The sequence below is a fragment of the Amyelois transitella genome, chromosome 13 (genome assembly GCF_032362555.1).
Source record: "Amyelois transitella isolate CPQ chromosome 13, ilAmyTran1.1, whole genome shotgun sequence".
NCBI lineage: Eukaryota > Metazoa > Arthropoda > Insecta > Lepidoptera > Pyralidae > Amyelois > Amyelois transitella.
Genome location: NC_083516.1, coordinates 82,269 through 97,083, shown reverse-complemented (window position 1 = coordinate 97,083; position 14,815 = coordinate 82,269). Strand labels below are relative to the sequence as shown.

Sequence of the window (14,815 nt, the reverse complement as noted above, 5' to 3'; positions counted from 1 at the left end):
ACGATTTAAAAATAATCACGCTTTATTAATTTCGCTTATACACGAAGACGAAGAGAAAAAATGGTTGCGTCCTATGAGTTGACTTTTAGATAAATTTTAAACATACATATTCTTAGAATTTATAAATAGTTTAGTGGGAAATGTAACAAAGAATTTATAGTTAAATGATAAGAAATGAATTTATTTTAAGGAATATAAGCTACTTACTAATATGACATCTATATTCATCAGTCTTGTACCTATTTTAAAATCGATCGATATTTTAAATTCGGTCGATCTAAAACAAAAGAAGATTGTAATCTTCTTCTTTTGTTTTAGATAAAAGAAGATTGTAATCTTCTGTTGTTTTAGATCGACCTACATACAATCCTCCCAGCGCCGGCCGCAAGCTTCCACCTTGTCCACCGCATCACAATCAGAACTTCGACTTAGCGGCCACATGGAGGTAATCCGAGCAGTAATTAACTTCCCACCACGCTAATCCTAATTGAATCCCGGCTCCAGGCGGTCGATACCAGCCCTTTATTCCGCACACTGAATGCAGCGGTCGCAGACGATGTTGCATCTAGGATTTAGTCTCAGGCGTCCTTTGGACTAGACTTTTCTGAAGTTGATGCGAAACGGTTTTAGCAAGAGTTGTATACTCTGAAGCCGTAAATGAAGTATGCTGTGATCGATGCAAATGTGAAGATGTAGTCTCTATATCTATTCTTCCAGAATTCATTATCATAAATTATGTCGATTTCTTTTCCTATTTTCAATAGACTTTGTCTGGCATGGATTATAATATTCAATACATATACATACATATGTATATCAGTGAAAACTATTTAACTATTTGATACAGAGCGATATTTTGGACTTAAAACAAAAAATAACGGAAGGATAACAAAAAAAATTGTGTAAGTAAAATGTGCCTGTATCCGACCAGCGATTTTGCAAAGATTCCTTTGTAGTTCCGAACAACGATTTCTATTAATTTTCAGAACAAATAAAATACTTTACTTAGGTATCGTTCCCACGCCGTGAATTTGCTACAAATTGTTACTAACCTGAATCCCCAGGGTTTATTACTATTCAACCTTGCTATTTCGAATCAAAGACCAATATACTCGTATAGAGTAATTACCTGGCCTTCCTACGTTTTGATTAAGGTCAAAGGTGGATCCCGGATCCTTCTAGGGACGCGACCGGGACTAATGCCAGAAGAATTGTAACGATTTCTTTCCAATCATTTCGCCAACTGTTTAAACAACTCACCAATTTTCTACAAAATCCATCATCCACGCCCGCAACTCCATCCGCGTGAAATAATAAATCCTGTTAATTGCTGTTACCGCGGTAAACCCTTAACGTTCTCCTTGATCACATAAAGACTTCATGCCAAATTTAAAGTTTGGTTGTTTGTTATTAACTCTTTAATGCACGAGTTTGAAAATAACGGCTCCTTCTTTAAATGTTTAGCTAAGTTTTCTGAAGTCGATTAAAAATTCAAGAGAATTCAATTAAGAGCTCAGACTGTAATCTGACCAAATGGGCTAATACTTTATTCATCGCTTGGAGATCCGCCGCCCCTGGCCAACTATTTTGGACTATCATTGACGAGGGCTCTCCCGTGAGGCTGGATATTCTATTAGAAGAAATTATGCATTGCATGTACATAGAATGAACTATGGAGACTAAAATAAATCAAGTTTGACTATCTAGGGTACGCCTATAAAGGTGTGTAAGTGGCGTGCTATGATTCAAACATACACTATATAATGATAGAATTGAGATTCAAATAGTGACAAGCTGCTGTCTCATCGCCTCTCCCTTAGTCGCTTTTTCAACATCCTTTGGGAAGAAATGAAGTGGTCCTATTGTATTAGGGAAAAATTGGTCTGAAGCGCGTTCACCTAATAAATTTCTATAATAATCTTAGTCTTAAATGTCATCATAAAGCCGTCATACATGTTGCCCGAGTCTTGAAACTATTCACTCTTTTTACACCCTTAGGGATAAGGACATGATTATGTGCATGTATGTAAAATCAATGTTTCATTATATAAACTAACCAATCAAAATAACTGCTTAACGTGGAGTTGTCACAGTATGTTTGTTTCTTCCATTAAGTGTAGATGTTCATTTTTATTTCATTTACCAAATAAGAAATATAATTTCTATCGCCTTACCAATAAAAATAACTTTAGATCGGTCGGTGCTGTCGCACGTAATCGGATTAGGGCTCGTATTGAGTGTCTGTCTGTTTGTCGCAAAGCGGCTCCGTTCAGCAGACTTCGTTAATACCGGATTATACAGGGTCCCGGGGAATCGCGACACCAATGTCATGTTCTCAATTGCTATACTCGACTATTTATTCATAAAATTACTTTATATTCAGTTTGTAAAGCTTTGGACTTCTTGTACAGAGTGTTAAGAGCTAATCATGAGAAAGGCTTGACTAGAATCAGATAGTTATAGATTTATTATTTACGTAAATTTGTATGCCGGTTTCAATGATGTATTTTGATACCGTAGTCTTTTTTCTTTGTGACTAAAATGTAAATTTCTTAGAGGAGAAATGACCAATAGGAAGTCAAGAAAAGGTTCATGATAGCTTAAGCGATGGCAATGAGTGTAAGTGACAATAGTTTCCGAGACTCAAAGACCACGTTTGACTGGATCATGATAAAGTTTAGATAAACAAGTCGAGTGAGTCTTACAAATTCCTCAGCTGAAGAGAGAACCTGAAATTTTACACGAAGTCTTGAATAGTAATTCTTACATGATTACAATTACACGTGACACTCGGTACAGCGAGAGGAACAAACATTAATTAGTTTCACTCGCTGTTCACCGCGCCGGGAACCATAACACGGCGACGTTATTTCACAAAATAATTAGTTCGCTGTAACGTAAATACGCCTTTCAATATAAGTGTGAGAGAAAGCTGTATTTCAGAGTACTTATGGCGGTGAGAGCGAGGCCAATATTGTTATAGGAGAGTCTCGCGTGAGGCGTGTGGAGAGTTCACATCTTCAGATGTGTGACAAAACACAAGGAACTTACTACACACAGTATAGTTTTAGCAGAGTAGAATTGGGCTGATTAATATAATTTAAATACTTATTAAAATTAAACGTTTACAATATGAATAAACGTACATGGAGAATTTGAGGATTGAATGTCGACATAATTATGTCTTTTTGATTGAGGCATATTTTTATTATGGCAATATTTTTTGTATGTACTAGAGTACATATACCTGCCTATTTCCACGCATATGCCTATCTATTGGATTGAGCTAGATGTTATTATGTTGGAATTCTAATTCATCTAGCTAAACCTGGCCTTCGAGTTTTGGACTGTTGGGTCTGTTTACCTCGTAAGGGATAAAGACGTAATACGGTGTGTAAGTAGAAGAATAATAAACACAAAAATCGTCAGCGCGCTAGATAAACTTGAACAACGGCGCTTCTTACAAAGCAATTCAGTTAGGTTCACTTCATCAAATCAATAACTTAACAATCTTCTAATCGAAGGCACATCTAGCCACAAAGGTCCTCTTAACTTCTTCTTACTTCTTAGTCGGATTTCAATAAGAAACAGTGAGAGGCGGCGGCGGAGTACACGAGCGACCGCGGCGAGCGGCGCGGCGTCGGCAGTCGCTCCCCGACGCCGGCCCGCGACGCCCGCGCTCGCCGACCTACCTACTATACAACTATATTCACACCAGTGACTTACATTCGTCGTCAAAACTATCAAAAGTGAAGGAACTTAACAGTGGCAGACGCACATCACCTGATAACAGTAAGTCACCCAGTTTGACCACCTGTTGCTGCGCGCGAACGCCCGACGGCCAACATTCCGCAACAGTTTTGATGTTGTTTTATGGTTTTTATGGCTTCTGTATCCGGGATATGGAGATTAATTTCATGTCATACCTGTATATTAAGTGATCTGAATATTGCGAATAAATAATTTCTACTTGTTGCTTCTATAACTATAGTTGATATATCCAATTGGACATATTTTTTCAACGTTATTTTACCATTCAACGCCATAAACTTTGGAAATAAAATGACTAGTTAATACGAATGATTTTTTAAGTTTAAAAATCGTAAGATTTAAGCTTTTTCTTGATTGACTTTTATACTCGGCCCGTAATAAAGCACACACCGGCTGGCACACATTTAAATTTTTCTTCGCTACTGATTTTTATGTTTTTCACCGACTTCAAAAAAGGAGGAGGTTCTTAATTCGACCGTATCATTTTTTAAAACATGAAGTTATCGCCTCTTACCACATTCACGGATAAGTAAGTGAGATGTCCACTTTTAAAGTGCTGAGAGCCACACGGCATTATAAAATATATCATAGATATGAAATCAAAAACCTAGGTTAGTCCAGTAATGATAGTTTTCATCTTGACCTAACCTGATGCCGTACTCACGACCTCATCATATTTATAAAACTCTATGCTCAATGCTTTATACAGAAAGTTACCTACATCTGAATTTGTAAAAAATCTAAGGTGCGTAGGTAATGTCTAATTTTGAAACAATACAATATTTCAGCTAATTGCTACTGGAATTTTCAGGAAGTTAATTAAATAAGGGTGACTTCAAAGATCCGATACGATTTTGCTTCCCCTCGAATGTGAGCTGTTACAGCACCCACCATTTGTGGGACTTCGATTTTCCATTCAAAAGTAATGAGTTTGTACGTACCTACATTTTATGCATACCATATAATTATGACGTCTTTATCCCTTACGGGAGCAACGGAGTCTAATAAATAAAGGTCACGTCCAGCTGGATAGTATAATGATGGAAACTAGATATTTGAGACGTGCTGCTAGCGAGCCCATCGTATCGCATGGATTCTTCATTATCTTACAATATTTTAACCTATCTAAAATAATGAGCAATTCAATAATGAAAACCGCATTATCTTTATCAGTAGTTTCTGCATACAATCACATAGTCGGACCTCTTACAGAACCTCCTTCTTGCAGTTGGTTTGAAACTAAACCCAACAACCAAAAACAGAGTGAGCAAAAATAAGCGACCTCTCTAAGTGGCACTTGAATTCTCCAAATTGCCTGAAAACGTTTCTTCCGCGAAACCTTTTCTGCTCTCATTACCTTCGTGAAGACGGGAATTGTCCTAATTGTGCTCATTTGAGACACTTCTTAAAGTGCATTTTACAAAAACAGAAAAATATATTCAGCTTTTCAAGGATTGAACAGAGTCTCATTTCTTATGTGATGTCTAAATAAAAATTAATTCTTTTTCAAAATTGGATACGAGGGATCGCTTATTGACGTCATCATAACTTAAGTCTAATTAATAATCTACAACATGCCCCTTGGAAGCGCCAAGGGGCATGTGTAGAAGAAAAATGAAAGTAAAATACAAGTAGGTATTAAAAAATTCCAAAATGGATTTGGTTATTAAATAATGTTACAGCAATTGTCATGCTGTCTTCAAAATCTAAACTTTTAATTGTGAGAAAAAGGAAAAACAGGATTTCTTCTTTCTTCTAGTTGATTTTCTTATCTTACACAAAATGGTTGACGAACAGGACGTACACAACTGAGCCGTAGATTATGTTCCGCATGGACCATTTTGTTCGGCGTTCTGAACTTATTTTACAACCAATAAACTTTCTTGAATAAAAAGGTCAGTTCATTCTGCGTGTGTTCTGGATATTAGACTTATTTTAAAAAAATTGGCTTTTTCTGAAAGATAGGCAAATTTACTAATGTAACGCGGGTAAATTAATTCCTTTTGTGATACTAACATTACTTTAAAAACATGAAGAAGATTATATTAAAAGTTAATAAATGCAGATGAACGCTATGTGAAGTTTTTTCATTGCGAAAGAAATTTCATTTAGACGCTCCACCTCCGACTTTCGCCCAAAACTTCCACCTTTGAATACCTGAGAAGCTTTAAGAATTTAAACTTTCTTGTCTTTATGCCGTGTGTGTCTTTGATTCGAGATCTCCGAAACGAATGTCAATCCCATCCTTAATATTGTGTGATACTCTTGATAGCCGCGTGGGAGACGCTCTTGAAACACGCGGATATGACTTTGAAGATTATAAGATTACTTGTAAATGTTTCCTTAACATTATTTACGAAAGCTTCGCTGGAAAATTGGCGCATTGAAGTAGTAAAGACCTTTTTACATTACGAGTGTCTTCTATTTAAAAGCATTCATGCAATTGTAATCAACATTTGCATTCTGCAAAGCAAACCGGCGCCGACCATAGAAATTTTGCTTATTCTTATATGCATAAAATCATGCCTCTCTCTTGAAGATGTAGGTAGTGACTAAATGGTCAAGGGCGTACTTCGGATACCTCTCCAGAGTGGTGACGATGACACCGGAACTGTTGCCAGTGGAAGAAATTATTCCGGAAGATGTTATGTATAGCGATAGCAAATTTCATTAAAATTTGACTTCGAGTTTAATCATTACTAAAAATATTAGAAACTTTTTTCGTATGAATAAAGTCCCGTCATCTAGCAGAAACGTAATAGAGCTATCAGACAATATGGACGAGAGATCCTCTCCCACGATTTCAATCTCAGATAGCGTCAGTCCCGATTCTCCCGATCCATTCCCGGGAATGATCCGCGGGAGCCTCGGGCTTTGTCGATTCTCTCGTTAAATCACTCGGGTCTCTCAACTCAACAAAATTCGATAGAAAATTCCAACACTTAAGGAAGAAAATCGTGTAATTTCTACGTTAACTTATTGAGTTTATTCCCGTGTGGCACATACCATCCGTTCAGTGTGTTAGGTACTTTTGATATTTAATTTAGACTATGCTATGAAGAGTTTCTTACTAGGGTTCGTTTTTCAAGTCCATTCTAAACGTATAGATTAAATTCAACTCTACAATTCAAGACATAGCTTAGCTGTGCCTCACTTGAGGAATCACATACCTACCATCACGCCGGTCACCCATTGGCGTTGGCAAAAACTATGGATTCGCTTCGATCCTTACAGAAATACAAATTTTAATTACTTGGTAGCGTTACGCAAAACACATGCTAGTGAGGTTTCAGCGTGGAAATGATAGCGACCGGTCCCGCGCGGCCCGCTCCGCCGGCCCCGCTCATTGCCTCGTTTTGCAGCTTCCTTACAGCTTCCGCCTTCTAGACCGCTTTCTGTAATCCTCGACATGTATAACATGTTGAATATTTATCATGTCAAGGTAATAAAATAGTATAAGAGTAAAATAAAAAATACCTAGTTAAATTCCTGCAACAACCGCATTATACATACATACATAACATCACGCCTCTTTCCCGGAGGGGTAGGCAGAGACTACCTCTTTCCACTTGCCACGATCTCTGCATATTTCCTTCGCTTCATCCACATTCATAACTCTCTTCATACAAGCTCGGCGGTTTCGGGTACTTTTGACCTGACCCTTTACCAGGACGTCCTTAATTTGATCAAGATACGTTCGTCTAGATTATAATCTTTTCGATTTCTATGGTATGCAAAATGAACCAGCTCGGACTAAAATTTGTTCTTGAATAACTACGTCTTAATAGTAAATTTAGCATGGCCGTGCAAAATTTCATCAAGATCGGTCTAGCTTTCTTAACTTATTGAAATATATATATTTTATTTGAAATATGCAGAGAGCGTGGCAAGTGGAAAGAGGTAGTCTCTGCCTACCCCTCCGGGAAAGAGGCGTGATTTTATGTATGTATATATTTTATATTGCCCTACCAACTTCCGAACACTTCCTTTGGATAGTATAACCTGATACCGCTTTAAGTACTGAGGCCACTGGAGAAGCTCTCCACAAAGACGTGCAAGGTCGACTGCTACATAGCCTCTCGACAACTATCTTTTCCGTTCGCCGAGCACTCAGCTGATTGTCAACTAATGGATGGCAGCCACTCCTATTAATTATGCGAAGAGAACTCGCGATTGTATTCCTTCCACGTGATTACCAGCCACTTTGGATCTAGAATATTGATTTGAGTTTTGATTAAATAAAGTATTAATTTATAAAGTACACATAAGCAATTACTACTAACACAACACATAATTAATGTACTTCATTCATTAATCCTTATAGTTACGTCTATATCCATTTCGGGGAAGACAGAGCGAAAAGTCTTGAAGAGACTGGTAGGCCACGTTGAGCTGTTTGGCTTTATGTTTGAATGAATATATTTAAATACTGCAAAGCTAATATTGCGGAATTCGTGTTAATAATTGAACAAAATGCTGGCGGACGTTAGTGGAGACATCCTCACCTCTCTGAGGCGGTGTCCGAGGGGCGCCTGTGACTCGATCCTGAATTGATAAGTCAGGCTTTATCACGAGCCTTGGCGGGGAACCCTCACACTTGTTAGATCATGGTCACCAGTTGCCCGAAAGTGCTGGTTTCCTCACTTAAAAAGAAGACGCAATTAATTAATTACAGATGTATATAAAATTATTGAACTAAAGAAAAGAATTCAAAGATCCCTTTCCATTTTCGGGAATCATATTTTTACTACGCAACTGAAAATCTTTCCAGTCCCGTAACTTCAGTAAGTAACTAAATAGTTACTGGAAATGATCAAAGAACCTGAACAATACGAGTAACTGTATTAAAAGAAATCACATAAAAACCTTTTTGAACTGAAATTAATGTAGCATACTATATTATAGTATTAGTATACAATAAAACAGTCGCTATTTTCGGTACTTTTTTTCAAGACTGTTGGCTCTATCTATCCCGTATAAAGATAAAGACGTGATGTAAATATTTTTTTATAAAAAAGCACTTCAAATAGTTGAAGTTAATTTGCTGCCTCAGGTTCATATTATATAGATACAACCATCATGTCTGTTTCATGATCCATTAGGGTAGCAAGAGACTATTAAATAACTGAAATGTATTTGAACGGAATTTTAAGGGATTAAGGTTAGTTGTAACTAACCTTCATACTGCACCGGCCTTATCAACGAATCATACATGATATGAAGTATCCTATAATAATAAATAAAAATTTTGAATTTCTGATTTTTTTTTTAATTTTATCATGCCTCTTCCCCGGAGGGGTAGGCAAATACTACATGTTTCCGTTTGTCGCGATGGCGACTGTACGATCGCGTTCATATCTGCAGTCATAGTTTTAAAATTCTTACGGGTTAAAATAGCGTGCACTGTGGTTCCACTAGATCCACACACACATGCATATTTAAAAAGAATAAATATTCCATCAAATGAATACGGTCTTTAATACCAATGATTACTAAGTAAAACAGTTTATTATTCTATGACATATAACATAACAAAACAGAAAGAGACGGTAATCAACGATGGCCGAACTGGGCCCGATAATTGTCGATCGAGATATCGTCGTCTCTCATCATTTGCATAAGATTTGCCTATAGAGGGGGAAGCCTGCGACTGCCAGACTTATATCATTTCAATAAGGTTGAAAGTTTGTCTGCACACGACCCTAACATAGGTAGTGGTTGCTTTGAAAGTTATTGGGTAGCAATTTTATTACTTCGTGTGAGCAAGTGAGATCTAAGATATATTAGATAATCTCGCTTGCTCACACTCGCTTGTTCTAGTTACTAGCGTTACTTGGATTCCGAAGTAATTCAAGGATTTTTTTTTGTCTTTTAAAAAAAAAATAATTAGTGTTACTGACAATTTTTAATGTTTCAAGGTGCCATTTGAACTAAGTAACTGACTGACTAACTAGCTAACTGATATCTAAGAATTACAATACCCGTGTCTTCAAACACGGAAGTCAGCAAAAAATATTAAACAAGAGGGAGCAAAATAAAACATTCAATTAAAATTAGTAAATTTTATTGAAACAGTTTACCTATAGTTTTGTTTACATATTGATGATTATATAAAGCTATACATACAGCATATTACACTAATTGTATCATCTACTTATCTCCTGTTATTAAGGTTACAGCTTAATTATTCGTTTTCATAAAGAAAAGATATTGAAGCTGTCCTTAAAACACTATCTAAGTAATTAGTAGTTTTAATATAAACTGGCAGAACCTTTCACGCACTATATGGACTCGATGCACAGGGCAGTTGTCTTGCACAAATGATATTGTTGGCATATCATCAATCGGATAAATTCACCGCACAGTTGGTAACATGGTTTCTTGCAGCACTTGCACATAATGAGCAGCTGTAGCGCGTCCTGCTATCCACACCTGTTCCCCAGGTCCAGCAGCACTCATCCAGCCCCACATATTTATAGATATGCGTCCAGACTCCATCTTTGGCCCAATATTTTTTTCTTAATACCGAGTTGCATTTCTTCGCCATAAATGAAGCCTACCGTGTTGCGATGACGTAAACGAACTTTTCGTCCGTAAATATTGCTTTTTTCCAGTAAAATCCAAATACTGCCGAGCAAATTCTAAATGTTTTTGCTTATTTATTTCGGATAAATACGGCTTTCTTGCTGGCTGTCTGTGGTGTAGTCCCTCACGGTGCAAACTCGACGAACAGTAACCACTGATGTGTCGAACTGTTCCGCAAATGTTCTGGTCGGTATGAAGCCATTATTTTCGTACTGATCCACCATGGATCTCCGCTGTGTGGCGTGTCGCTGTGTTGATTAGCGGACGACGGCCGCTGCGCGGCGACTTTTATTTACACTACCCTCTTCTTGATGGCGCGTTACCCAACGCTTTACCACTTGTTGTTTATTGTGTTATTTGTGTGAATGTGTGAGTGATAGCGGTGAGTGCAAGCTATAAAGTTTTGCCAACTATGACTGCAATTATGAACGCGACCGTACTTACCAAAAGGTACGATGAGTTAAACAAATTGAACTAGTCTGTCATCTTGTTTTTTAAAAAGCGGCATTTTACAATCTTCTATTTGACCTTTAAAAAGTTTCTTGTTTATTCCCTTGAAGTTTGTGGTTTGTCTATAAAATAAAGGGAGAGATTACAATTAGTCACTACCGTTTACGGCCTTAAAGTCTATGGTTATAATATTTAGAATTTTTATGTTATTTAGAAAATAATCGTTGATACATGGCCGGACTGTTAACCAAAGTTATTACTACATGTGGATAACTGTATGTTAAAACTAAGCCCGCCCGCGACTTCGTCTGCATGGAAACCCTATCAATCCCGCGGGAACTCCGGGATAAAAAGTAGTCTATATGTTATTCTGGGTCTTCAGCTACCTATATATCAAATTTCATCGTAATCTGTTCAGTATTTTTTCCATGAAAGAGTAACAAACATCCATACCGACATCCTGATATACTCACAAACTTTCGCATTTATAATATTAGTAGGATATTACGATAATCTCAGCAGTAGTTCGACGCAAATGCAGACATCGCGATTGTGTTTCAGTAAGAAATTCTCAACAAAACCATCTACAATTCCTTGAACCTACATTGTATTGTTTTGAGGGTATTATATGACAAAGGCTGTAAGAGTGAATAGGAGATGTGTACACGTGTATTTTCATTTACGTACATAAAATCTCGATTTTTTCCCGGAAGGGGTGAGCAGAGAATCATTCCACTTCATGTTCATCTCTTCATGCGAGCTCGGCAGTATCAGATATCCTGGATTATTAAAACATATAATATTAAAAATAAATTTCATTACTCTCACTTGTTCTAGACATTTTGATCCCTTTGATTTAGAAAACTATAGCAATATTACCCATCAGGTCTAGACTATCGAGAGGCATAGGTTTCTAACAAGGCGACCTACTTGCTCCATTTCTTTTACGATTTGCATGATCCAACACTAACTCGCAACAACAAACTTGTTAATAGATACATTTACTGTTGCTTATTACTACCAAATCATTTTCAATTTACGTGCGTGTTATAATAATTTTTATCAATATTTAGGATGCTAAACACTTTTTATGTCAATTCATCTATCACAACTGATATATACGTATTCATCCAGTTAGCGTTCGTTTAACGTGCAGTGTATGTGTTTGACTTATTATAGAGCAGTTATAGCCCGCAACTCCGTTTACGTGTTATTGGAAATACGAAGGTTAAGGTTATTAAATTTACTCAAATTTCCGTACATATAACAGAGTAGCTGTCATTTCGACATTTCCTATTCCAGATTCCAAAATAAATTATATCCTATATGTTGGCCAGGAATAGGGGCTATACAAATTTTCATTTCAATTCATTCAAATACGTTCCGTTCAAACAGATAGACATTTTCTTTCAAGTTCATGCTCGGTAACTACTTCATCAACGTTAAAAATTCCTTTTTTGAAAATATACTCAATGTACAGACATTTTTACTGTTTCATTATTTGTTCAATACATATAATGACACATTACAGTGATTATGAATTTCTCGCTTTTTTTTTCGAGTGACTCCCTGAACTAAATATTAGGTATTTACTAGTTATTGAACTAAATTTGAATATACAATAGATGATTTAATTTCCTCCCACCATAAGGTTGACTGGAAGAGATTGCTTTAGCGATAAGTCCGCCTTTGTACCTCATTATCTGTGTTTTTTTTTTGTTTTTTTTTCCCTTATGGTGCAATAAAGAGTCTATCTATCTCTCTATAAAACTTAATCCAAACCGCTTGTTCTAGAGATTTGAAATTTGGCTTGTATGCGTGGCATGAAATTCCTGTGAGAACGTCAATTAACAGAATTTTGTGTATACGCGAGTGGGGCTGCAAGTATACTCTTGTATAAAATTTAATACGAGTCATATATAAAATAAATAATCCAATTATCTGATTGACACACGACATTAATATGCCCGCTGTCAATAAAGGGATGGGATATCAATAAAAAAACAATAAATTGTGTTCATTGTTTAGTTTCATTCTATGAGTCAAGCTTAGTTATCATTAAGATTCAGAATCTATCGAGACGGTTATTTATTGAGAATTGCTACGATTAACACATCACTCCTCAGCGGGTCTCCGCTGGGTTGTGGCAGAATTAATGGGACCAATTCAACGCACGCTACGAACAAATGGTGGCAAAAAAGGTTCATTAAATTAATCCGGGACCGGAGGAGAGTGGGGTGCGGGGGGGGAGTGGTCTCACTCCGCTGGTCTCCATTTAATCACTTCACAAAGTTCGCAAAATATGGTATGGCCTTCCGCATGACGGCAGCGAAAGCGCTTTTTAATTTCTTTTTAATTCCATTAATTGAATTATTGTTTTATAGGTGCTTTCACCAAAATTACGCTCAGGCGAAAATACTGTGAAAATTTCACAAGGAAAATTGTTTTAAAGAATAAAAATGTAGCGGCGCGACTATTGGTTGTGAAGATTGGACGAGGGCGCGCGCTGTTTGTTCTGCGGGCTCCAGCGAGCGTGTCCTTTGCGGTTGTGGGACCTAAATCAGTTCCGTTCAACCTTTGCACCAAATCCATACATTAATAACGATAAAACAAAGATTTGCATATTTATTTGTGACGCAATTCAAAAATTACTAGTCAGTTTAGATGAATAATTACTCAAATTTATTCATAAATGTACAAAAGTGAAAATACATAAAAACGGGTAAAAAGTCGTGGCTTAAAATTACGTACATATGTATTAATCTTCTTAATACAGCACAAATACGAGTACATTAACGTATCAATTTTTGATGTTCCCACTATAAATTATTAGTGAATAAGGAAAAAAGCAATACTTTTATATTTTTCCCTAAAAAATAAGCCGATTATTTGATTTGGAAGGACAGTCCGCTCTTCGAATCGAATGATATGATTTTTGGCAACACATTTTCCTCTCCCCGCGAACGCTACACGCGACGCGTCGTAAACTATCCTCGTAAACGCAGCACCGCCTCGCAAACAACGCACATGAAACAATCTGCGACGGTTCAATTTCCTTTATTGTCAAACTCAATATTGCTCTTAACTTTTATTAACATTTCAGGCGAAAATACGGCGATAAAGTTCATCGCTGATCTGATTTGATCTGCGTTCGTTACTCTGTCGAGCTTGACAGAAATGGTTTTATGAAATTGGTGACCCGGAGCGACGCGAGCTCGAGTTTAGTATGAGAGTTTCAGGGAGAAGATTAGCCACTTATTCCTGTCGAGATATTTGACTTACACCCGAAAAATGATGTAGTACCTACAGCGATAACGATATCACATGAAAAGCGATTTTATTATGCGTGTCTAATACTTCAATTAGAGCTGTTAAGTTTGGAACTTGTGGGATAATTAATAAAAAATCAACGTACACTACGGTTTTTCCCGCGATTAATCAATAATCCTACCCATTTATCATTTATCCTACGGGACAGTAGATCATGTCTTTGTATATCCATGTCCATGTCAAATTGGGAAGTTGGTAAAATACCGAGGTTAAGGTACTTTCTGAATATCAATACCATAACAGAACATTCAGACAAAAGCCTCACTTTTGCATATAATAGTCGGTTTTACGATACCAGGTAACTCCATGCTATTATCGAAGTAATTCTCGCATTACAAGCGTATCGGGCACAGCCGAGGCGGCGATAAGACGCGACTCGCCCACGTCTGTGATTGTGTGATCGCTTCCGCACCATTACGGCACACGCGGCGCGAGCGCTGGCGACCTGCAGGGTTACTCTTGACGCGATCGAGATACGATCAAAATCGAGACGACCTCGAGAATCAGTAATTTGGTACTCTTGAAAACGACTGAAGCGCCAATCGAGTTGTGGTCGAAAAGTGAAATCAAGTGAACTACTTGAAATCGAAAACCGCCGTTTTGTCCTTACTCTCGACACTATCGAGATCGAGTTAAGATCACGTTGAAATCGAAAACATACGTCAAAGCACTCGATTCA

General features: G+C 37.2%; 1 protein-coding gene across 1 annotated transcript in view; it reads left to right on the top strand.

Moving 5' to 3' along the window:
- The first annotated feature begins 3,610 nt into the window (after positions 1–3,610).
- The window catches only part of LOC106142320 (calcitonin gene-related peptide type 1 receptor), a 62,287-nt gene continuing 51,082 nt past the window's right edge, over positions 3,611–14,815 (top strand). Inside the window, exon 1 of the mRNA XM_013344041.2 lies at positions 3,611–3,792. The gene's annotated coding sequence lies outside the window, so the exon portion shown is untranslated. The remainder of the gene's footprint in view (positions 3,793–14,815) is intronic.